This window comes from Heterodontus francisci, chromosome 18 (assembly GCF_036365525.1).
Source record: "Heterodontus francisci isolate sHetFra1 chromosome 18, sHetFra1.hap1, whole genome shotgun sequence".
In the NCBI taxonomy this organism is placed as follows: domain Eukaryota; kingdom Metazoa; phylum Chordata; class Chondrichthyes; order Heterodontiformes; family Heterodontidae; genus Heterodontus; species Heterodontus francisci.
The window spans coordinates 69,640,756-69,663,751 of NC_090388.1; the positions used below are offsets into that span (position 1 = coordinate 69,640,756).

The following is a 22,996-nucleotide window of genomic DNA, read 5'->3' on the forward strand; positions in this document are numbered from 1 at the left end:
CTCCCGGCACCATGCCGAAAAGGTGGGGGGATTCCCACCTCAGGCATTTCGAGTTCTCTCAGCACAATTATACAGCGCCAGGCCAATTAACAGCGCAATACCGGATTCCCGTCCCTTTAATGACGGGGATCCCGCCTCCAGGATCAGTCGACCAATCACAGGGCCGGCAGCTTAGTAGGATCAGCAGCACCGCCTGGTACTGCAGAGGCCTTGGACCCAGGCCCAGTGCTGGAGACCTGAACCTCAGGTAAGTGAGGCAGGGTTGCCAGGGCTTGCCAGCCTGGCCTCAGCAAGGGTGGGTTGGGAGAGTGGGCATTGAATACAGGGGGAGGGGGGGTCTAAGGAGGTGCATGTTTTTCCAGCGGGATCCTCTATGGGCCACAGATTTCCCACGGAGGATGGTCACCCACCACCCCACCAGCCCCAAGCCCACAGGGAGATCATCTCGTTTTACTGTGCAACCTCCCATGTGGCGGAAGCCTCTCCCCCCCCCACCACTTGTTAAATCTTATCAGTGACAGGACGAGGCCCTTAAGTGGCTGGTAGTAGGCCACTCAAGAGCCTCAATTGGCCTCTGGGTGTGAAGGCCATCTTCGGCCTAATCCGCTCCCGACAAAATTGAGTTGTGATGGTGAAGCAACGGACCCACCGCACCCCCCCCACCCCACCCCCCACCCCCCCCCCCAACTCCCATCGCGATTCTATGGGCCCCCCCACCTCCAAACCTGTCTCGGGGGCCCAACTCAGCCCGTTAGCTTTGATAACTGGATGTGCCCCCTTTGGAAAGAGAGTGTGAACTGCATCTCTGGCAAATTGAAACTACCTATGTGGATTTCACAGTAGTTTTGTTGAGAATATCTCTTTGCCTCAACGTCTCTCTCCTCCTTAATACCTACCACTTTGACCAAGCTTTTAGCCACCATCCCAGTATCTCAACTTTTGGCTCTCAGTTTTTTCTGATTTACATTCCTGTGAAGTACCTTGCAACATTTTACCACTGCAATGGCGCTATATAAATGCAAGTTGCTGCATCAAGCTGAGCAAAACAAAGTTGCTGAGTCTCCTTTAATTTTGATGGCTTCCCGTTGGAGCAAGGAGCAGGCAGCCTCAGGGTGGTAGAGGTAAATGGTTTCTGCAGGCCTAGGGAGTCGGCAGCAGCAGAACATGGCCAGTTACTCGTGGGTCAACTGAAGAGGAGGCCAGTTAAAGAAAACTGTGCAAAATCAGGAGAAATTGCATTCCTTAATGGGAACATAAAATTGAAATCCTATCCTACATGTCTCAGCTGGATGGCAGGACCTTGCCAGCATTCCCTGCATCCAGTGGTGTTATATTTTTAACATAGCAAAAATGTGACCAAATGCATCACTTAGTCATTCCTGAACAATCTGAAGATGTCCATCTATATTTTGGAGTCATGTTTGATGGTTAGCATCACTCCCAGTGGAGAATACTGGAAGGTGAAGGCTTTCATCAGACAGCTCACTGAAGGAATAAATCCCTTTAGAAAAATGACTCAACTGTTTAACATTTGATTGTGTTGTACATCAGTGCTAAACCTACCTAATCAGTGCTAAACCTAATGTACCATTAGGATCTCTGCAAAATGTTATCTGCTTTTGTTTCTTTCACTTATAAATTTAGTTTGTAAGTTTCCCTTTGCTTTGTTCAAAGTTATTAAAGAAGAAGAAAAATAAGTAACTATGAAACCATGACATGGGGACAGTGATCAACTTCAGGAAATTACTTGAATTGTGAAGTGATGGGATCAGTGAGTTCTCTTAAAATTGTGTACATTTTGCTTAAAGCAGCAATGTCCTAGAATGGGATACTGTTGAAAATATCAGGAGCAGAATACTCCTTACAGAAAACTTTTGGCTCAGAATGGAGTTCTATTAATTATAGGTTTGAAGATGTAGTGTTGTATGTCGTTGTCACTGCTAACCACCCACCCACCACTCACCCTGCCCCCCAACCCCCAACCCCTCAACTTGATTTAACACAATGTTTTGAAGTGCAGCAAAGCTTATCAGTATAAATGTGGAGGCTAGAAACTGCACGTATTGGAGAGGAAGTGCCTCAGGACATTGAAAACAACAAGCTATGTTTTAAGGGTATAATCTGGGGATTGATTGCTCTCTTCCCTTGGGCAGGACTAACATGGGATATAATTTGATCTTGGTCCCACTTGTATAGAAAGAAGTGCACAATAATTTCATTTCTGTCTTTCACAAGAATGATGATACCTACAGCAGAAATTCAAATGACGTCCAAGGATTGAAATGGTATATCAGAATTTAAATTGTGTACAGGAAATCAAAACCTAATAAAGCTCCAAGGCTGATAAGTGGTCCTTGGGGGCTTCAGATTCCTTTGGTCACTATTTCCTATATGATATTCTATCCATTAAAATTAATGTTAATTCATACCATCAACCCATTGTACTTGTCTAATAGAGCCCCTTTTAATCTGCCATATAATAGATAAAAGTGTATTTCCTGTTATCAACAGTTAAACAGGTTTACTCTATTTTCAAAGTCACTTGCAGTAGTATTTTGGGTTTGTAAAAACACCCAGAGGAATTAACAAAGATAATTGGGATTCTGACGGACATTGGTTTTTCATCCACATTTTCGGATATAAGAACACATTGTTACCCATTCCTAGGCATTTGTTAACCTATGTTTCTGGAAATTCAAATAAATATGTGCAACAAGAACCATGCTTTGGCAAATATGGGTGAATCCACAATCCATTTATTTTGCCTGTCTGGAGTGCATGGTTAACACTTCAGCAGATCGCAGACCCATAGTTACAGCCTCTATTGATTAACAAGATAAACTTATATTATAGTGCCATTATATCACCACTCGTATTCTATACTGCCTATAAAATGTGTGACCTACATCAAAGAAAGACTCCAGAGTTATAGAGGTTGTGGTTAGACCCTAACAACTTGATTTGATTCTGGGGGAAAAACCCATCTCCAAATAGAAATTAGTTTATTTTTCTTTCTGGTGTAAGTTCAGATTACACTGTAGACCTCAGAATGCAATGATGGCGTGTGAACTGGGCATTCAACCAGTCCAGGAGAGAATTCAGATTGTCAGTTGCACTTGTTATTTATGAAGGGTAATCATTCCACTACTCACCAGCAACTATAGGGTTCAACAACTGAGAGTACCCCCAGTTCAGCTCTTCATACTTCCTTTGCAACAGAAAGACATGAGGATCTTTAAACAACAAATGAAGAAAGCTTTTTTTTTAAAGATGTGAGTTGGTGACATGACCCTTCATGTGTGTTAAACAGAATTTCTATTGCAAAGAACACCCAGGTTATTAACACACTGGAAACACACTGAAATGGGCCAAAATTAAGAAAACCATAAGAGGACTACAGTGGACTACAAGTTCCGTCTATCAAAATATTCATAGCGCTGAAAGGCACCAGAGCCTTTAAATAGATGTTTAAAAATAAAAAACACACTTCTTACAGTTGGACAGGTAAGCTTGTGTGAAAGTTTGAAATCCTCATCTTGGAACGCAGTGGACTGGGCTACTACAGAAGGTCCTGTTTCAGTCTAGTCCAGCAACCTTCTCTCCTCCACCAGCTGGAGTTCCTGAAGTGTGAGAAGAAAAATAGGTTTTGAATAACACCTTCTGGTAAGATTGAGTTGAACAATTTAATTTTATTACTGCTTTTTCACAACGTAATTAACACCCTGATAATTTCTGGAATCTCGTGTTATGTTTCCAATCTCAACTGGGCTATTGGAAAAGTAAGCAGACTTGATGCTTACCTAAAGGGAGGGACAACTGAGGGTAAATCAAGCCACGTCAGTTCTGTGGACTGACTAAAATCAAACGCCAGGGTGAGGAAATTGATTTGACCTCTTCCTTGTTGGGTGATCCAGTAGTTTACACACAATACTTTCATCTTTGGAAGTTAGGTTTGAATCTAGGCCAGACCAATGAGGTACAAGTCCCTTGTACCTGCACACTATAAGAGTTCTGCATGCAATAGCTTCAGGCATTCTAAACCCAGTTTCTTTTGGGCAGCAGCCCACAGTGTTCTGTTAGTTGCTGCAAACTGACAGTAAAATAGATGTTTGCTGAGAGAGACCACAAGTGTGGCTGGTTATGGGAAATGGAAATTTCACATTGCTGTTCCTGTGAGGTTGCGGGATAAGGCATATGTTTAGGAACAACAAAGGATAATGCTACATTCCCAAGTATTAATGTTCCTTGCCTCATTCACTAAAGATGGTGCATTAGGAATATGGTAGAGAAAAACTAAAATGCATGGAATTAAATGAATAGCATAAGCAGTTTTTCTTACTGAAGATGATGTTTTGGTACTTTGTCACTGAAATTATTGATTGGATGATCTTATTTGCCATTACAATAATCTGCATTTACTTGTAAATCAATTAGCGAGAAGCTTACAAAATAAAATGGCGAGAGAATATTGAATTTATTTCGCTGTAGACAGATTCATTTCATTCCACTTGAATACTATCTGAAACAAACTCCAAATCTACCAGTAACTTGAACATGTTATTAAAGTGATTATAGCTAAAGAAAGTAATCCTACACTGTGAAAAATCTTTATTCTGCTTTCTTGCTCACCACTGCATTGAAGATCTATACTATAATGAGCGTGACATTAAAGTAGATGAAGTCATGAACCAGTAATTTTTCACTTGTTAATTACCATTTCACGCCAGAGTGAAAGAATTACTTAGTAATCTTTGCATTCCTTACAAGAGGTCTCTTCTGTTTTATAAAATTCATACAAAAGCAAATTGGTTTTACTTTTTCCAAATTTCTCCTCAAAGGCCCATGCTCTTAGATACTGTTCTAATGACGTTACTTCACAAGGTCATTATAGATCAGGAAGGCCATTTGGCCCATCTTAGATCATCAATGCAGAAAGACCCTAAAGTCTACATTCAATTTTTTCTTCAATGATTCCAGGGTTTTCACCTCTACTATGTTACAGCCAGCTGAGGAGGTGGTCTCAGGCTCCCCTCATGCCCTCCCTCTTATCTGACAACAACAGGGTTAATTCCTTTTTTAAGCAGTGGTTGTGCTTACCACCTCAGTGAGTATTTTACCTTTTTCCTTTAATGTGATCGCTAAAGAACTAATTGGACAGGTTTTCTTGAGTTTAAACAAGAAAGAGGTAAGTTTATTATACTTAACACTCTGACCCCCGATTTAAAAATACGCTACAGATTCACACACACATTCACACAAGAATCACACACACACAAATAGATTACAGAGGGAAAAATAGATTGGTGGGTGGAGTAAAGTCCAGAATAAATGGAACTTAAATACACAGTCTGTGAAGTGGAGGATCTGGTAGTCCTTGGCTGAAGCTGTATTCTTGAGGACCTCGCTGGTCAAAGTGCAATTTGGCTGGCTTGCTTTGCTCAGGGTTTTCCTGAAGGTGGAATCTGTATTTGGCTCTCTTCCCCTGGTCGTTGGCTGTAGCAGTCTGTAGATTTGGAGGCTCACCCAGTCGCAGACGCTTTTCAAACTTGATGTTTTCTGGGAAGAGCGATAGAGAGAGAGAAGGGGAGGCCTGCAGCCTTCTCTGCTGCTGGCCACTCAGCTGCTTGTCTCTTTGTCCGTGTAACAACTCCCCTGAGATGGACAGATGGTCATATGGTTGTTTAGGTTCTTCTGGAGCCTTCTAATAAAATTCAAGGTTCCACAGTCCCAGGATGTCAATTTACACTTGGAGGGGGTTTGCTCTTTCAAAGTCAGTATATGAGGATTGCCTTGACTGTCGTGCTAATGGAGTCATTTTGGGTAATTCAATCACTTAGAGCAAGCCATTGTCCTGGTTGGGCTTCTTGTTAGATGTTTGTCTCCAGTTCACTCTACTGGTATTTCAGATGTAAATTGCAGTAGCCATCTTGGCTTCTAGTTTTTAAAAGGTTACTGTAGGATTTTTTTCATTAAAGGTCTAATGTAAGTTTCCAACCGATGAAATTAATAATCCTCATTTGGTATAGAAGGTTTTCTTGACAACTATATCTGGAAATCTATTCCATTTATTGACCATACTCTGTGTGAAGAAAGATCTCCTGACATCATTCCTAAATTTGTCTTTAGAACCTGTCCGTCTCACAATTCAGTTTAAAATAATCTTCTGGATTTAACTTTTCCATGCCATTTACTGTCTTGCATGCCTCTTTAGGATTATCCACTGGGTACCTCTTTTCAAGATTGAAAAGCCTACATTTCTCCAATTTTTCCTCATAATCCAGACGTCGTGGTTCTTTTCTGAAATTCTTCCAGTAATTGAATGTCTCCCTTGTGTCTTGGTGACCAGAACTGATCACCATACTTGAGGTATAGTCTGACCAGAGCACCATGTACTCCGATCATCATTCTCTCTAACTTGTGCTCTACTGTATTGGTGATATACTTGAATATTCTATTTGCCTAATTATTTGGTTCTCTGCACTGGTTGGGAATCTTTAGTCTCATAGAGTAGGTGTGCAACCCCATTTTTCCTTTCTAGCTGCAGTACTTCATACTTGTCTACAATAAATTTTGTCTGTCATTGTTCTGCTCTTTAACATATTTTGTCCAAGTTATTGGTACCTTCATCTTTTAGCCACTTTTCATAAACATTGCAGCAGCAGTCACTGAACAATGGGAACCCTAGTTAATTTTTCATCTCTTACAGCCCGTGTACTGAGACTAAGGAATGTAAATGGCTTTTCTTCTGGGGTTTTCACTGATTTTCATCCGACATTATGATGGGAGGTCGGGAGAACTCCCGTGGAAATTCTACCCTCAGTTTTAGTGCCCCAACTGATACCGGCTGATCTCAGTTCATTCAACATAGACTGGGAATTGAATATGGTACTACTGACAAAGTGTGACTTTATCTATTAGGCCATAGGGGGAGCTAGATTTTTATTTTTCAAAGGAAAGCCCATGGGAAAGGCAAAACGTTTGCCAGTGAATTCTGGTGTAGTGCATTTTGATAGATATGGATAGAAAATCAAAATTAGTATCAAGAGAACACACAATTATCTGGAGCATTTCAGAAATTCATTATGACTTATCAAATGTCCAAGGAGCAGACTGCAGTCTATAACAACAATAATGACAACTTATATTTATATAGCACATCTAACTTAATAAAACGTCCCAAGGTGAGTTACAGGGGCATTATAAAACAAAACATGTCACTGAGACACATAAGGAGATATTAGATCAGATGACCAAAAGCTTGGTCAGAGAGGTAGGTTTTAAAGAGTGTCTTAAAAGAGGAAAGCATGTTGGAGAAGCGGAGAGGTGTAGGGAGGGTATTCCAGAGTTTGGGGCCTAGGCAACTGAAGGTGGAGAGATTGAAATCGGAGATGCTCAAGAGGCCAGAATTAAATGAGCGCAGATATCTTGGAAGGTTGTGGGGCTGGAGGAGATTACAGAGACAGGGAGGGGCGAGGCGATGGAGGGATTTGAAAACAAGGATGAGAATTTGCAAATCAAGATGTTGCTTGACCAGGAGCCAGTGTAGGTCAGAGACCACAGGGGTGATAGGGGAACAGGACTTAGTGTGAGTTTAGATATGGACAGCAGTGTTTTGGATGACCTCAAGTTTACGGAGGGTAGAATGTGGGAGACCAGCCAGGAGTGCATTGGAATAGTCAAGCTAAGAGGGTACAGTCATGTTAAGAAGGGTTTCAGCAGCAGTTGAGCTGAGACAAGGGCAAAGTTGGGCGATGGTTTGGAGGTGGAAACAGATGGTCATATTGGTGCAAATATGTGCCACGAAGCACATCTTGGAGTCCAATGTGAGACAAAGGTTGCGAACAGACTGGTTTAGTCTCAGACTGTTGCCAAGGAGAGGGATAGAATCGTTAGCTAGGGAAGGGAATTTGGAGCAGGGACTGAAAACAATAGATTCAGTCTTTGCAATATTTAAATGGAGGACATTTCTGCTCATCCAGTACTGGATGTCAGATAGGCTGTCGGATAATTTAGCAACAGTGCAGGAATTGAGGGAGGTGATGGTCGGGTAGAGCTGGGTGTCATCAGCGTACATGTGGAAACTAATGCCATGCTTTCGTATGATGTCGGTAAGGGGCAGCATGTAGATGAGAATAGGAGGGAGCCAAAGATAAATCTTTGGGAGACACCAGAGGTAACAGTACGGGAGCAGAAAGAGAAGCCATTGTAAGTGATACTCTGGATACAATTAGATAAATAATGTCAAGAAAACATGCTATGCCAATTGAGGATTTTTTAATTCATTGGTTGGAAACCAACATTAAACGTATAAAAAGGAAAACTGGGATCCTACAGCCAAGGTGGCCACAACAATTTGCATCTGAAATACCTCACATTCCAGGACATCGAATTGGAGACACATGTCTAACAAGAATCCCTTCCAGGACAATGCTTTGATTATCCTATACCACCCTCATTAGGAGGGCATTAAAAACCATCCTGAAGCATTCGTGAGTGGAGATGTACATGTCAGGTGACATTACCACCTGAGAGAGATTTGGGGTTTTAGACTTTGGACCTCATTAAAAACAGAGGGGATTGAGAGAACCATGTGACCGTCTCCCCAGGTTGTGTAAAACTGGGAGTTTTGTTACACACAGCAGACAAGCTCCTGAGACTTTGAAGCAGAGAGCCTTTGAGTGCTAACCAGGCAGAACCCCAGTGGGTCTGTGTGTGTGTGTCTCTCTCTCTCCAGTTAACATCACAAGTTTGAAAACCGTCTGTGACTGTGAACATCCAAGCCTACAGATTGCTACAGACAGAGGCCCCAGGGGAAGAAAGGCACAAACAATTCTGTCTCCAAGAAAACCCTGAGCCAGGTGGGCCAGCCACAAAGTGCACTTCTACTGGCCAGAGATTTCAATTTCACAACTTCAGCCAGAAGATAACGGAATTACCTGACCCCCACAGACTGTATTAAATTTTACTTGTTCTGGACTCTAATCCAAACCAAACTGTTTCTTATCACCCTGTACTGTATTTGTATGTATGATCCTTTGTGTGTTTGTGTGTGTGTGTGAGTGAAAGTGTGGTGTAACTTTATGATTTTATCTAGATCAGGTTTAGTTTTTTTTTTAAGTACAATAAACTCACCTTTTTCTTGTTTAATCTTAAGAAAACCTGTCCAATTGGTTCTTTTACGATCACAACAACGATAAAAGGTAAAACACTTACTGAAGTGGTAAGCACATCCAGTGTTTTAAGAAAGAATAAAGCTGTTGCAGTCAAACAAGGAGGAGGACATGAGGGGAGCCTTGTGACCCCTCCTCGCCTGATCGTAACAATAAGGATGGAAGCAGGTGAGAGCATCCCGCCCAGCTGGATGACAGTGGGTGCCGTTGGAGGAGGATGGTGTGATCAACCATGTCAAAGGCTGCAGAGATGTCAAGAAGGATGGGGAGGGAAAGTTTAACTTTGTCACAGTTGCATATGATGTCATTAGTCATTTTGATAAGAGCTGTTTCGGTACTGTGGCAGGGGGGCAGATATCTTATTGGAAGGATTCAAACATGGAGTTTTGGGAATGATGGGCATGGATTTGGGAGGCAAAATGATCAAGAACTTTGGAGAGGGAAGCAAGGTCGGAGCTGGGGCAGTAGTTTGCAAGGATGGTGGGGTCAATGGTTGGTTTTTTGAAGAGACGGGTGATGACAGCAGATTTACAGAAGAGTGGGATAACACTTGAAGAGTATATCAGCTAACATAGGGAAGTTGGGTGGTCAGCAGTTTAGTGGGAATAGGGTCAAGGGAGCAGGAGGTGGTTCTCATCGACAAGATGAGGTCAGAGAGGGCATAAGGGGAGATAGGAAAGAAACTAAAAAAGATATTAGTTCAGGGCTAGGACAGGGGGGATCATTAGAGGAAGTTTAGTCCAGTGAGCTAGTGAAAGGGAGGGATGTGGCAGAGGCAGCTGATTGGATGATCTCGATCTCAGTGACAAAGAAGTCCATGAGCTCTTCACACTTATTGTTGGAGGTGAGGGTGGAGGAGACAGGAGACAGGGGTTTAAGAAGACGGTGTGCAGTAGAAAAAAGAAGACGGGTGTTATCTTTGCAGGGCAGTGGAATCAGAAATGTTAGGGTATGAAGCTATGAACTATGGTCCAACAGTGTGACAGAGTTGGTGAAAATGGTTATGGGTTTTTTTTTCTTTTCTTTTCTTTCTTTTTTTTTTATAAATTTTTTTTCTTCTTTAAATAAACAAAAAACTCAAATTAAAATGCCATTCTCGGCGTCGACAATGTACTCCAGTCCCTGCGGTGCCCACCGGTCGCGGAAGGCCTCAAGCGTATCGGCGGACACCGCATGCTCCTTCTCCAGGGACACCCGGGCGCGAAGATAAGCGCGGAAGAGGGGCAGGCAATTGGGGAGGATGGACCCCCTGACGGCCCGCAGCCTGGACTTGTGAATTGCCACCTTGGCCAGGCCCAGGAGCAGACTGACGAGGAGATCCTCCTCCCGGCCCACACCCCTCCGCCCCTGGTGCCCAAAGATCAGGTGCTTGGAACTGAAGTGCAGCCAGAACTTGAGGAGCAGCCCCTTCAAATACTCAAATAGGGGCTGCAACCTCACACGCTCCGTATATATGTGAAACACGGACTCGTCCAGGCCGCAGAAAGTCAGGCGGCCTGGGAGTCCGTGAACCTACTTAAAAGCTTATTGCACGGGACTGCTCTGTGCAACACCCTCCACCCCAGGTCCCCGATGTAAAGAGGGAAGACTCCTGCGTAGAGAGACCTCCATCGGGGTTTCCCCTTGCCGCCAGATGGCAATGAGGACCGCCAGGGCATGTCCGGCCAGCTGACGAGGGCGAGGAAGCGGAGAGTGTGCAGGAGCAGCCCGCATAGGAAGCCCCTCCGCACCGATTGGAATGGCACGGAGGGCATTTCCGAGAGGCGGCTCGGGTTGTGCGGGACCGGCTCCCGAGGAGGGTTTCGGGGCCTGGGTCCAATGAGCAGTTCCGGCCGAGCGGGATTCAGCTCGGCCGGGAGCGCTCCGCACTCCTGAGGCCCCTCGCCACCCGCAGTGAGAGGCGTCCCGGGAGCTTCGGCTACTCCTCTGCCCGCCGGTCCATCCCCGGAGTCGGCCGCCCGGACAGCCGAGGCGCTCACCTCCGCCGGTGGGGGAGCGCTCTGACTGGAGGCAACCATGTTCCAGACTCAGAATAGATCCCGGTAAAAGACAGGCAACTCCCTCAGAGAGGAGCGGCTAACGGACTCCGCCGGGAGTTGCGTGTCGTCTTGAAGGCAGTGACACTGGCGGAAAAAATACGTTGCCAGCGCACACCATCTAGGAGGACGCTCGACATACAGGTATCTCTGCAGGGTCCGAAGACGGAGAGTCGCAGCCTGGGTGCGGACACATACCAGCGACTGGCCGCCCTCCAATGGTTATGGGTTGTTGGAGTAAGGAATTAACTGGATGGGAATTTAGGAATGTGATGTACTCTGTTTTCTCTCACCATTCAGAATGGGAGAAGGGATATGTCATCCCCTCGCAAATGGTAGTCCAACTACAGCACCAGTGCTGCTGTCTGACTAAGCTGAGGCCTGTGCCATCTTTGTCCTATCATTGGCTGTCCCTCGATTTGAGGATGACATCTACTCAAAGTCGCAACTTTCTGCCGCGTGTCTTCATGTGACTGAACAGGCCGATTCTTGACCCGTAGACCTTTGGGCACATGGGGCAAGACGTCCCACGAGGTATTGGGAGCCAGAGTGCAGGGTTTACTTTCTTTTCTTTCCTTCTCTGCCGCCTCTGTGCCTCATCATTAAGGCGTTTGGATTCAAAGCATGATGCAGCTTGATGGACAAATTGTCACCATTTTGAACGATTGGTAGCAAGTTCCTCCCAGTCATCAATGTCAATGGTGCCGTGCTTCAAAGAGAGCTTCAGAGTGTCTTTGAAGCATTTTCTTTGTCCTCCCAGGAACGCTGGCGATTTGAGAAAACAGGACCCGGAGGGGGAGACAGTTTCCGGCCATTCAGACACGGTGTCTAGTCCATCGAAGTTGAGGTTGTAGGAGTTTTCCCTGAATGCTTGTGGAGCTGGCTTCAAGAAAGACACTAGCATTTATTCGACGGTCCTCCCACTGAACCCGGAGGACGCGGCGGATGCATTGCTGATGGAATTTTTCTAGTGCTCTTATGTGTCACTGATACACAGTCCAGGTCTCACTGAAGTACAGGAGTGTGGTGACAACAACTGCTCAGTACACGAGGACTTTTGTTGACTGTGGACGTCTTTGCTGTCAACCACTCACTGCCGTAGTTTGTATAAGGATGAGCTGGCGCAATTGATCCAATGTTGGATCTCCTCGTCAATGGTGGTCTTTTGAGAGAGGTTGCTGCCAAGGTATGGGAAGTGCTTAACATATTCCAAAGTCACCCCTTCAACATATATGACAGGTGGAATATTTAGCTGACCAGGTGTGGGTTGATTTATGAGTTTTGTTTTGGCAACATTCAAGGACAGGCCGAGTCTCTTGTACGCGGAATTGAAGAGATTGAGAGTGGCTTGCAAATCTGGTGCAGAGAGGGCAACGACACTGCAATCATCCACAAACTGTAGATCATGTATGTCTATAGTGGCCAGTTTAGTTATCACGGAGGAGACTGAGGTTAAAGAGTTTTCCATCTAGGCGGTATTTAAGACTCACAGCAGAGGGCAGCTGATCTTTGATGAGGTGAATAGCCACTGTCAGGCAGATTGTAGATAGTATGGAGGCTATCACACAGCCTTGCTTGACACCAGTCCAGATTTTGAAGGTGTCTGTTTAAAATCTCCCACTCAAGACAGTTGCAGTCACATCATCATGGAGTTATGAGCAATGGGGGGAATTTTATGCTGGCAGCAGGGGTCTCAACATTGGGGGAAACTGACACCGAGATACCTATGTCACCTATTTTCTGGAAGGCCCGCTGAATTTAGTGCCAATTTAGGCACTTAAGTGGACTGTGGCAAGCCTTCCATAGGATTTAGGACCTCGTTGCCAGAGGTCCCGGGCTTACAGAGCTGCTGGCCAATCAGACGTGGTGGCTGCTGCAATAGCTGCACCTACCGGAGGTTGGCGAGCATTGCTGGAGCCAGGCCTCAGGTAGGTCAGGGCAGGAGGGTTCTTGCAGGGTGGGGTGGTGGGGAAGGAGGTAAGGAGGGTCGGCAGCAAGGGAGGTGGGGTGGCCCTCAGCGGGCACCCCCCTTCTCAATGCCGGGTCCCTCGTTCAGGTATTAAGTGCCTTTTAATGAGGGACACCCCCCTTTGCCAGGAAGTAGAAGCACGGATTTTCGTGCCATGCTTCCCTTGCGGTGACAGGGCTGCCTGCCGCACAGATAATTGTGGCTGCAGTGGGAAGAGGCCCTTAATTGGGGGTTAATTTCCCAATTAAGGGTGTTAATTGGCAGTGGGGCGGGAAGGTCATTCACAGGCCTTCCCCTCCCGGACTAAATTTCAGCGGAGGCAGGATGGTGATGGCAACCGCCCCTCCGCCAGCACCCCACCTGGTTTTATGCTCTCCTCACCTCCAAACCTACCATACAGGAGGGCATAAAATTCCACTCTATGTGTCTCTGCATAAGGAGCAATTCCAGAGTGTTAACCGAACGCCTCCATTCTTGGTGTCCGAATTGAAAACGTTTCATGTAATCTCTGGAGATTTTGAGTTGGTAACTCTGTGTCATTCTGGATATAATTTGTAAGCTCTCTGTATTTTTATTATCGGGCTGCCACCTTACAAGCAACACCTACATGGTGTTGATAAGGTTATAAAAATTGAAAGCAGTAATTTCAGTTTCAACTGCCTTGATAAACAGTACCCAATCTTCATTTAAGAGTACCAGAGCTGTATTTGATTTGATTTGAATTCATTCCAAATTTACTTCAATCAGCCCTGACATACTTAATGATGAGTTAAAAATGCCCAAACCAATATAAGTAACAATGTGCATTCGAAAAGCAAGGACAGGTTTACGCATTCATTCACTGTACAGTCATGCGATAGACATTTAACGCTTACTTTGCGTGTTCTTGCCTCGTCAGTGCCTCAGACCGTGGTCAAATTGAAAACTTGGTATGACCTTTCATCATCAACAGTGCAACTCAGACTCAGCCCCACCCTTTCACAGAGTCAACACAACGAAAGATCAACAGGCCTCTGAACTTTCCTCTGGGTGGCATTTGTTTGATAAGATCAGTACCTGGATGTTCTTACACAAAAGACACCTACACAATGGGAGCAAGTGTCACCTCACATTTACTGGGCATAATTAGACCAGGATCGTTTTTGCTGGCTGTTCAATGTTGCTGTGTCCTGCAGGCTTTCCTTGAAGCACTATCTATTAATTAGTTGAAGGAAAAGATTTGGTTAGTGATTAATTAAAGGCTTTAGTTATGGATACCACAAAAAACTGTCCATTCAAGTAGGTAACATAACTTAATCCATTGATCGCCATTTTAATGCCTGAAACTTTTTCCATCCTTTGAAGTAGTTCTTAGCTTATTGACATTTCACTGTTAGTCATGGGTGTAATTCTATATCATGATGCAATGCATAAATATTTCCCATTTTGCGTGCAGTCATCATTAGACATCGAAAAGCTAACACATGAATGCACCAAAAAAATTACAAAAAATTTATAATTTTCTAATAGCCCAAGGAAATGGCATGACTTTAACTGCAATGTGACTTTATTCAACTTGATTATCTCAAAACATACTTCAGGGAAAAGACATTGAGATTATGATTGTTGAACATGTTTTCTGTCACTTGTCATCTGTATTTAAAGTTGAGCATTGCAAAGGAGTCTGGAATGTTGGAAAGATATTCACATTTGGTTCCCCAGCACAGTTGGCTGTTGCTGTTCTGGGTGATGAGTGTTGTATACCTGTATTCATACTGTTTATAAACTACGTTATCTGTAGGGGATCTAAATGGGATCTCTGCTAAACTCCAGGAATTAGTGGAGCCTTAGACCTTGCCACTTATTATCAAATTCAGCTTTCTGTTTCAAAGCCACTTTCAATTCAGTTGCTTATTTTTTCACGTTAATTGTTTGTTTCTTAATCTTTAAAAGCTGTAAGCGCCTTTCTAAAATCCAGGTGAATTATTTGTCTTCATCCATGTACATAGTTACCCTTCGATGAATTCCAGTAGATTGTTGAGATATAACCTATTACTCCTAAAACCTTCCAAAGCAATGCTGGGTGCTCTTTATACTCTCTATCTTCGGATGAACACTGGTGCATAAAATGCTCTTGTGCTTTTCTCCCCTTCTGTTGATAAATTAATAAGTCTGATTTTTTAATACGCATCTAATTCCTTGACTGACTTCAGGCCTCTGGTGCAACCATTTTATTTCTGGAGCTCTGAAAAATTGTGACCAGAACCTTCTAACATTTGTGTGGTTAGCTCTTTGCTCACTTTTGAGTGTATTCACAATATCTCAGCTGGTAAATGTAGACAAGAAGACCTGGATATTAAGGGGTGTATTTCGTAGATGGGATGTTTGGGGAGGTGGATTTTTGAACATCCAGGTTTCCCCACAGTCTGTGGAGTTTGAGGTCCAGAGTATGTGTCTTTTGGCCCTGAGAAGTTTCATGCCCAGAAGTCAGGCATGGCGCGGAGCTCTCCAGTGCAGGCTGCAAGACCAGAGGTGGAGGCACAGTGGTATACAGTCAGGAGGGAGTTGCCTTGGGAGTCCCCAACATTGACTCTGGCCCCATGAAGTCGCATGGCATCAGGTCAAACATGGACAAGGAAACCTCCAGCTGATTACCACGTACCGCACCCCCTTGGCTGATGGATCAGTGCTTCCCCATGTTGAACACCAATTGGAAGAAGCACTGAAGGTAGCAAGGGCACAAAATGTACTCTGGGTTGTGGACTTAAATGTCTATCACCAAGAGTAGCTTGGTAGCACCATGACTGACCAAGCTGGCTGAGTCCTAAAGGACATAGCTGGTAGACTGGGTCTGCAGCAGGTGGTGAGGCAACCAACAAGAGGGAAAAACCTACTTGACCTCGTCCTCACCAATCTACCTGTCGCAGATGCATCTGTTGATTAGAGATACAGCACTGAAACAGGCCCTTCGGCCCACCGAGTCTGTGCCGACCATCAACCACCCAGTTATACTAATCCTACACTAATCCCATATTCCTACCCAACATCCCCACCTCACCCTATATTTCCCTACCACCTACCTATACTAGTGACAATTTATAAAGGCCAATTTACCTACCAACCTGCAAGTCTTTTGGCTTGTGGGAGGAAACCGGAGCACCCGGAGAAAACCCACGCAGACACAGGGAGAACTTGCAAACTCCACACAGGCAGTACCCGGAATCGAACCCGGGACCCTGGAGCTGTGAGGCGGCAGTGCTAACCACTGCGCCACTGTGCCGCCCTGGTACAGTACTGGTAGGAGTGACCACTGCACAGTCCTTGTGGAGACGAAGTTCCTTCTTTACACTGAGGATACCCTCCATCTTGTTGTGTGGCACTACTACCGTGCTAAATGGGATAGATTTTGAACAGATCTAGCAACTCAAAACTGGGCATCTATGAGGTACTGTGGGCCATCAGCAGCAGCATAACTGTATTCAACCACAATGTGTAACCTCATGGTCCGGCATATCCCCCACTCTACCATTACCATTAAGCTGGGTGACCCACTGGTTCAATGAAGAGTGCAGGAGCGCATGCCAGGAGCTGCACCAATCATACCAAAAAATGAGGTGTCAGCCTGGTGAAGCGACAACACAGGACTATTTGCATACCAAACAGTGGAAGCAGCATGTGATAGACAGAGCTAAACGATCCCACAACCAAAAGATCAGATCTAAGCTCTGCAGTCCTGTCACATTCAGTCGTGAACGGTGGTGGACAATTAAACTACTGACAGGAGGAGGCTCTACAAATATACCCATCCTGAACAATGGGGGAGCCCAGCACATCAGTGCAAAAGACTAGGCTGAAGCATTTGCATTCGTCTTCAGCCAGAAGTGCTGAGTGGATGATCCATCTCGGTCTCCTCCTGAGATGCCCAGCCAATCTAATTCACACCACATGATATCAAGAAACTGCTGAAGGCACTGAATACTGCAAAGGCTATAGGCCCTGACAACGTTCTGGCAATAGTACTGAAGACCTGTTCCAATACAGCTACAACACTGGCATCTACCCAGCAATGTGGAAAATTGCCCTGGTAAGTCCTGTACACAAAAAGCAGGAGGTATCCAACCCAGCCAACTGCCGCCCTATCATTCTACTCTTGATCATCATAAAAGTGATGGAAGATGTCGTTGACAGTACTTTAAAGCAGCATTTGCTCAGCAATAACCTGCTCAGTGATGCTCAGTTTGGGTTCCTGACCTCATTACAGCCTTGGTCCAAAAGCAGGAATCAGGGGGAAAACTCTCTGCTGGTGGAAGTCATACGTAGCATAAAGGAAGATGGTTGTTGTTGTTGGAGGTCAATCATCTCAGTCCCAGGACATTACTCCAGGAGTTCCTCAGGGTGGTGTCCTAGGCCCAACTATCTTCAGCTGCTTCATCAATGTCCTTCCCTCCATCATAAGGTCAGAAGTGGGGATGTTTGATGATGATTGCACAATGTTCAGCACCATTTGCGACTCCTCAGATAATGAAGCAGCCCATGTCCATATGCAGCAAGACCTGGACAACATCCAAGCTTGGACTGATAAGTGGCAAGTAACATTTGCACCACACAAGTGCCAGGCAATGACCATCTCAAACAAGAGAGAATGTAACCATCTCCCCTTGATGTTCAGTGGCATTGTCATCGCTGAATCCCCCACTATCAACATCCTGGGGGTTACCATTGACCAGAAACAGAATTGGACCAGCCACATAAATGCTGTGGCTACAAGAGCAGATCAGAGGTTGGGAATTCTGCGGCGAGTAACTCACCTCTTGACTCCCCAATTTCTGTCCACCATCTACAAGGCACAAGTCAGGAGTGTGATGGAATACTCACCACTTGCCTGGATGAGTGCAGTTCCAACAACACTCAAGAAACTCGACACCATCCAGGATAAAGCAGACCGCTTGATTGGCACACCATCCACCAGCTACAACATTCACTCCCTTCACTATCGACGCACAGTGGCAGCAGTGTGTACCATCTACAAGATGCACTGCAGCAACGCACCATGGCTCCCTAGACAGCACCTTCCAAAGCCACAACATCTATCACCTACAAGGAAAAGGGCAGCAAATGCATGGGAACATCACCACCTGCAAGTTCCCCTCCAAGTCACATACCATCCTGACTTGGAACTATATTGCCATTCCTTCACTGTTGCTGGGTCAAAATCCTGGAACTCCCTTCCAAACAGCATTCTTGGTGTACCTACACCCCAAGGACTGCAGCGGTTCAAGAAGGCGGCTCACTACCAGCTTCTAAAGGGCAATTAGGGATGGGTGATAAATGTTGGCCTAGCCAGCGACGCCCACATCCCATGAACAAATTAATAAAAAGGTCTGATCCACGACCCCAGGTCTCCGATCCTGGGGACCTTTGCACAGGGGGAGGGGTCTGATGTTGTGAGCAGCTTGGGGGCAAGGAGGAAGCACTCCTGCTCCTTTTGGCCAACAAGCATTGCCCCAAAGCTGGCCTCACCTCCATTCAACTGCCGAGTTTCCTGAGGCCTGGGAAAACTGCGGGCCACTGTTAAACCAGCTGAATCAGAGGTTAACTAATACAAAAGCGAAACACTGCAGATGCTGGAAATCTGAAATAAATACAAAAAAAGCTGGTAAGACTCAAGCGGGTCAGGTAGCATCTGTGGTTAGAGAAGCAGAGTTAACGTTTCAGGTCTGTGACCTTTCATCAGAACTGAAATGTCGGGCAGAATTTTTGATCGCCTGAGGATGCGGGACTGGGGGGCAGGTGGGCCCGCAGTTTTCCAACACCGCACTGCATGTCAGTTTGCTGGTATGTTCCCACCTCCGGGCCATTTTGGAACATGCCGGTTTGGGTGGGAAATGGCTTTCCGTCTGCAAGGGGCAGATAACCGTTTAGGGATATTAAAGGGTCTATTAAGGCCACTCTCTCCCCACCAATTGGAATTTTCCAGTTGACAGGCAGGTGCCTACAATGGCACGAAGTCGGCTGGGGGATGGGGACAGACTAACTGTGTCAGACTGGGCGGCCAGTGCTCCAGTTGGCTTTTTACTCCCCACCGCCGCAACTTAAAAATGGCCACAGCTGCGGCCACAGGCCGGCCTGTGGAAGGGATCTCCCTCCACAATGGCCCTCTGGCAGCTCTGGTCAGTTTTTATTGCAGAAGTTTTATAAGCTTTGAGAGGGAGCCTGCATCTTGAGGCATCTTCTCTCTCTCTTACCTGCATTGGCACCGCCACCTCTGACAGTGGGCCTGCTGCTGTCTCAGTGCTAGAGGGCCTCCTATTGGCCCTCTACCCTCAGGAGCTTGCCTGATGTCCGTAATTCCCCCGACATCAGTGTTCTGACCCTAGAATGAAAGTCCAGCCCGTTAACTCTGTTTCTCCCTCCATACCTGTTGCCTGACCTGCTGCGTATTACCAGCATTTTCTGTCTTTGTATGAAATCATAAATTATATTCCATTAAATCCGAGGCTGCCTGCCTCATTAAAACATTTAAATTGCTAACCTGCCTCCTGGGAGTGGGTTGGCTACCCACCTCCATAAAACGTGGAAATGGATCTAGTGGATGTGGGTTGGATTTGGGTTCAGATTTTAAAAACTTAGTTGGCTGACAAGTGCTTTGAGGGATTCTGAGGTTGTGAAAGTTGCTACATGAATGTAGGTCCTTCCCTTTACCTGGTCCTTAATATTGAATCTACTTCAAATTGGGGTTAAAAAAATCCTTTGGATCCATCTTGCTATTTGAAATTTTCCTTTCTGTTGGTCATTTATATGTCTCAGTGATTGTCTTAGTTATTCTCACTAACTCTTCTGTGTCTCCTATCTTTCACTACTTTAATATTGGCTTTAAATACTGTCTTGGTGCCAATCGCTCCAAGCATAAAGGTCTGAAGCAGCAGGCAGCAACCCCAATGTAAAGATGATTGTTTCTCCTTGTCGGCAACCAGGAGGACTTGTGTTTTTTTTAATCTGGTCTTGCTGCTGCCCAGCTTTAGCAATCCTGACAACTTTATTTTGAGTTTCCCAGCTACTGTGCAAAACCTACTTTATGGGAGCCACTGATGCAAACAGAAATGGTCAAAGTTATTTAAAGCAGCTCCTCATTCCAATTATCCAACTTCAGTCTGCTGGTTCCTGCTTGATGCTTTGAACCAAGGCTTCCAATATTGTAAAAACTCTGTAAAACTGTAGAATTTTGTATCAGTGATGCTTAATTTAGCTTCTTGAGATTTTGTTTCTGTGTAAATGTTCAGTGCGGCAGCTTACACTTTAATTTGATGGCCACGTTTTCTTTAATTTAATGGTTGGCTCTTACACAGAGCTTTTTTAATGCATGTCTTTTTGGCTTTTGAGTATCTTTTCCAACTCCTTAAATGTCCATCAAAATGGTGCAAAAACTCAAAGAATTTCCATCGTGAAGAAAATGCTGGTAAATGTGAGATAAGACTACAAGAAAATGATAAGAAAAAGCCATTCGGCCCATCAAGGTTCATTCTTTTAATTTATTAACTCTCCCATCATGGCATGAATTTTTTTTTATTCATTCATGGGATGTGTGTGTCGTTGGCTAGGCCAGCATTTATTGCCCATCCCTAATTGTCCTTGAGAAGGTGATGGTGAGCTGCCTTCTTGAACAGCTGCAGTCCATGTAGGGTAGGGACACCCATTGTGCTGTTAGGAAGGGAGTTCCAGGACTTGACCCAGCGACAGTGAAGGAACGGCGATATCGTTCCAAGTCAGGATGGTGTGTTACTTGGAGGGGAATTTGCAGGTGGTGGTGTTCCCATGCATCTGCTGTCCTTGTCCTTCTAGTTGGTAGAGGTCGTGGGTTTGGAAGGTGCTGCCAAGGAGCCTTGGCACGTTGCTGCAGTGCATCTTGTAGATGGTACACACTGCTGCCACTGTGCGTTGGTGGTGAAGGGAATGAATGTTTGTGGATGGGGTGCCAATCAAGCGGGCTGCTTTGTCCTGGATGGTGTCGAGCTTCTTGAGTGTTGTTGGATGTCTTCTTGAGTGTTGCATCCAGCACCCATCCAGGCAAGTGGAGAGTATTCTATCACACTCCTGACTTGTGCCTTGTAGATGGTGGACAGGCTTTGGGGAGTCAGGAGGTGAATCTCTTGCTGCAGGATTCCCAGCCTCTGATCTGCTCTTGTAGCCACGGTATTTATATGGCTACTCCAGTTCAGTTTCTGGTTAATAGTAACCCCCAGGATGTTGATAGTGGGGGATTCAGCAATTGCAATGCCATTGAATGTCAAGGGGAGATGGTTAGATTCTCTCTTGTTTGAGATGGTCATTGTCTGGCACTTGTGTGGCACGAACGTTACTTCACCTAGAACTTAGAGCTTGGATTAGTACTTGGAACTATGATGTTGTTGCTATTACAGAGATTTGGTTGAGGGAAGGACAGGATTGGCAGCTAAATGTTCCAGGATTTAGAAGCTTCAGGCGGGATAGAGGGGGATGTAAAAGGGGTGGGGGAGTTGCATTACTGGTTAAGGAGAATATCACATCTGTACTGCGGGAGGACACCTCGGAGGGGTCATGCAGCAAGGCAATATGGGTGGAGCTCAGGCATAGGACGGGTGCAGTCACAATGTTGGGTGTTTTCTACAGGCCTCCCAACAGCCAGCGGGAGGTAGAGGAGCAGATATGTAGACAGATTTTGAAAGATGTAAAGGTAACAGGGTTGTAGTGGTGGGTGATTTTAACTTCCCCAATATTGACTGGGACTCACTGAATGATAGGGGCTTGGATGGGGCAGAATTTGTAAGGAGCATCCAGGAGGGCTTCTTGAAACAACATGTAGATAGTCCAACTAGGGATGGGGCCGTACTGGACTTGGTATTGGGGAATGAGCCCGGCCTGGTGGTCGAAGTTTCAGTAGGGGAGCATTTCGGGAGCAGTGACCATAATTCCATAAGTTTTAAGGTACTCGTAGATAAGGATAAGAATAGTCCTCGGGTGAAGGTGCTAAATTGGGGAAAGGCTAATTATAACAATATTAGGCAGGAACTGAAGAATTTAGATTGGGGGCGGTTGTTTGAGGATAAATCAACATCTGACATGTGGGAATCTTTCAAACGTCAGTTGTTTAGAATCCAGGACTGGCATGTTCCTCTGAGGAAGAAGGATAAGTTTGGCAAGTTTCGGGAACCTTGGATAACGTGGGATATTGTGAGCCTAGTCAAAAAGAAAAAGGAAGCATTCGTAAGGGCTGGAGGCTAGGAACAGACGAATCCCTTGACGAATATAAAGACAGTAGAAAGGAACTTAAGCAAGGAGTCAGGAGGGCTAAAAGGGGTCATGAAAAGTCATTGGCAAACAGGATTAAGGAAAATCCCAAGGCTTTTTATACGTATATAAAGAGCAAGAGGGTAACTAGGGAAAGGGTTGGCCCAGTCAAGGACAGAGAAGGGAATCTATGTGTGGAGCCAGAGGAAATGGGCGAGGTACTAAATGAGTACTTTGCATCAGTATTCACCAAAGAGAAGGACTTGGTGGATGATGAGCCTAGGGAAGGGAGTGTAGATAATCTCAGTCATCTCATCATCAAAAAAGAGGAGGTGCTGGGTGTCTTGCAAAGCATTAAGGTAGATAAGTCCCCAGGTCTGATGGGATCTACCCCAGAATACTGAGGGAGGCCAGGGAAGAAATTGCTGGGGCCTTGACAGAAATCTTTGCATCCTCATTGGCTACAGGTGAGGTCCCAGAGAACTGCAGAATAGCCAATGTTGTTCCTTTGTTTAAGAAGGGTAGCAAGGATAATCCAGGAAATTATAGGCCGGTGAGCCTTACGTCAGTGGTAGGGA

At 45.3% G+C, this 22,996-nt stretch overlaps 1 long non-coding RNA gene across 1 annotated transcript in view; it reads right to left on the reverse strand.

Annotated features, from left to right (window-relative positions):
• Nucleotides 1-22,996, reverse strand: part of LOC137379709 (uncharacterized) — a 126,006-nt gene that overhangs the window by 50,509 nt on the left and 52,501 nt on the right. The window contains exon 2 of the long non-coding RNA XR_010976892.1: nt 3,495-3,620. This is a non-coding gene — a long non-coding RNA (uncharacterized lncRNA). The remainder of the gene's footprint in view (nt 1-3,494; nt 3,621-22,996) is intronic.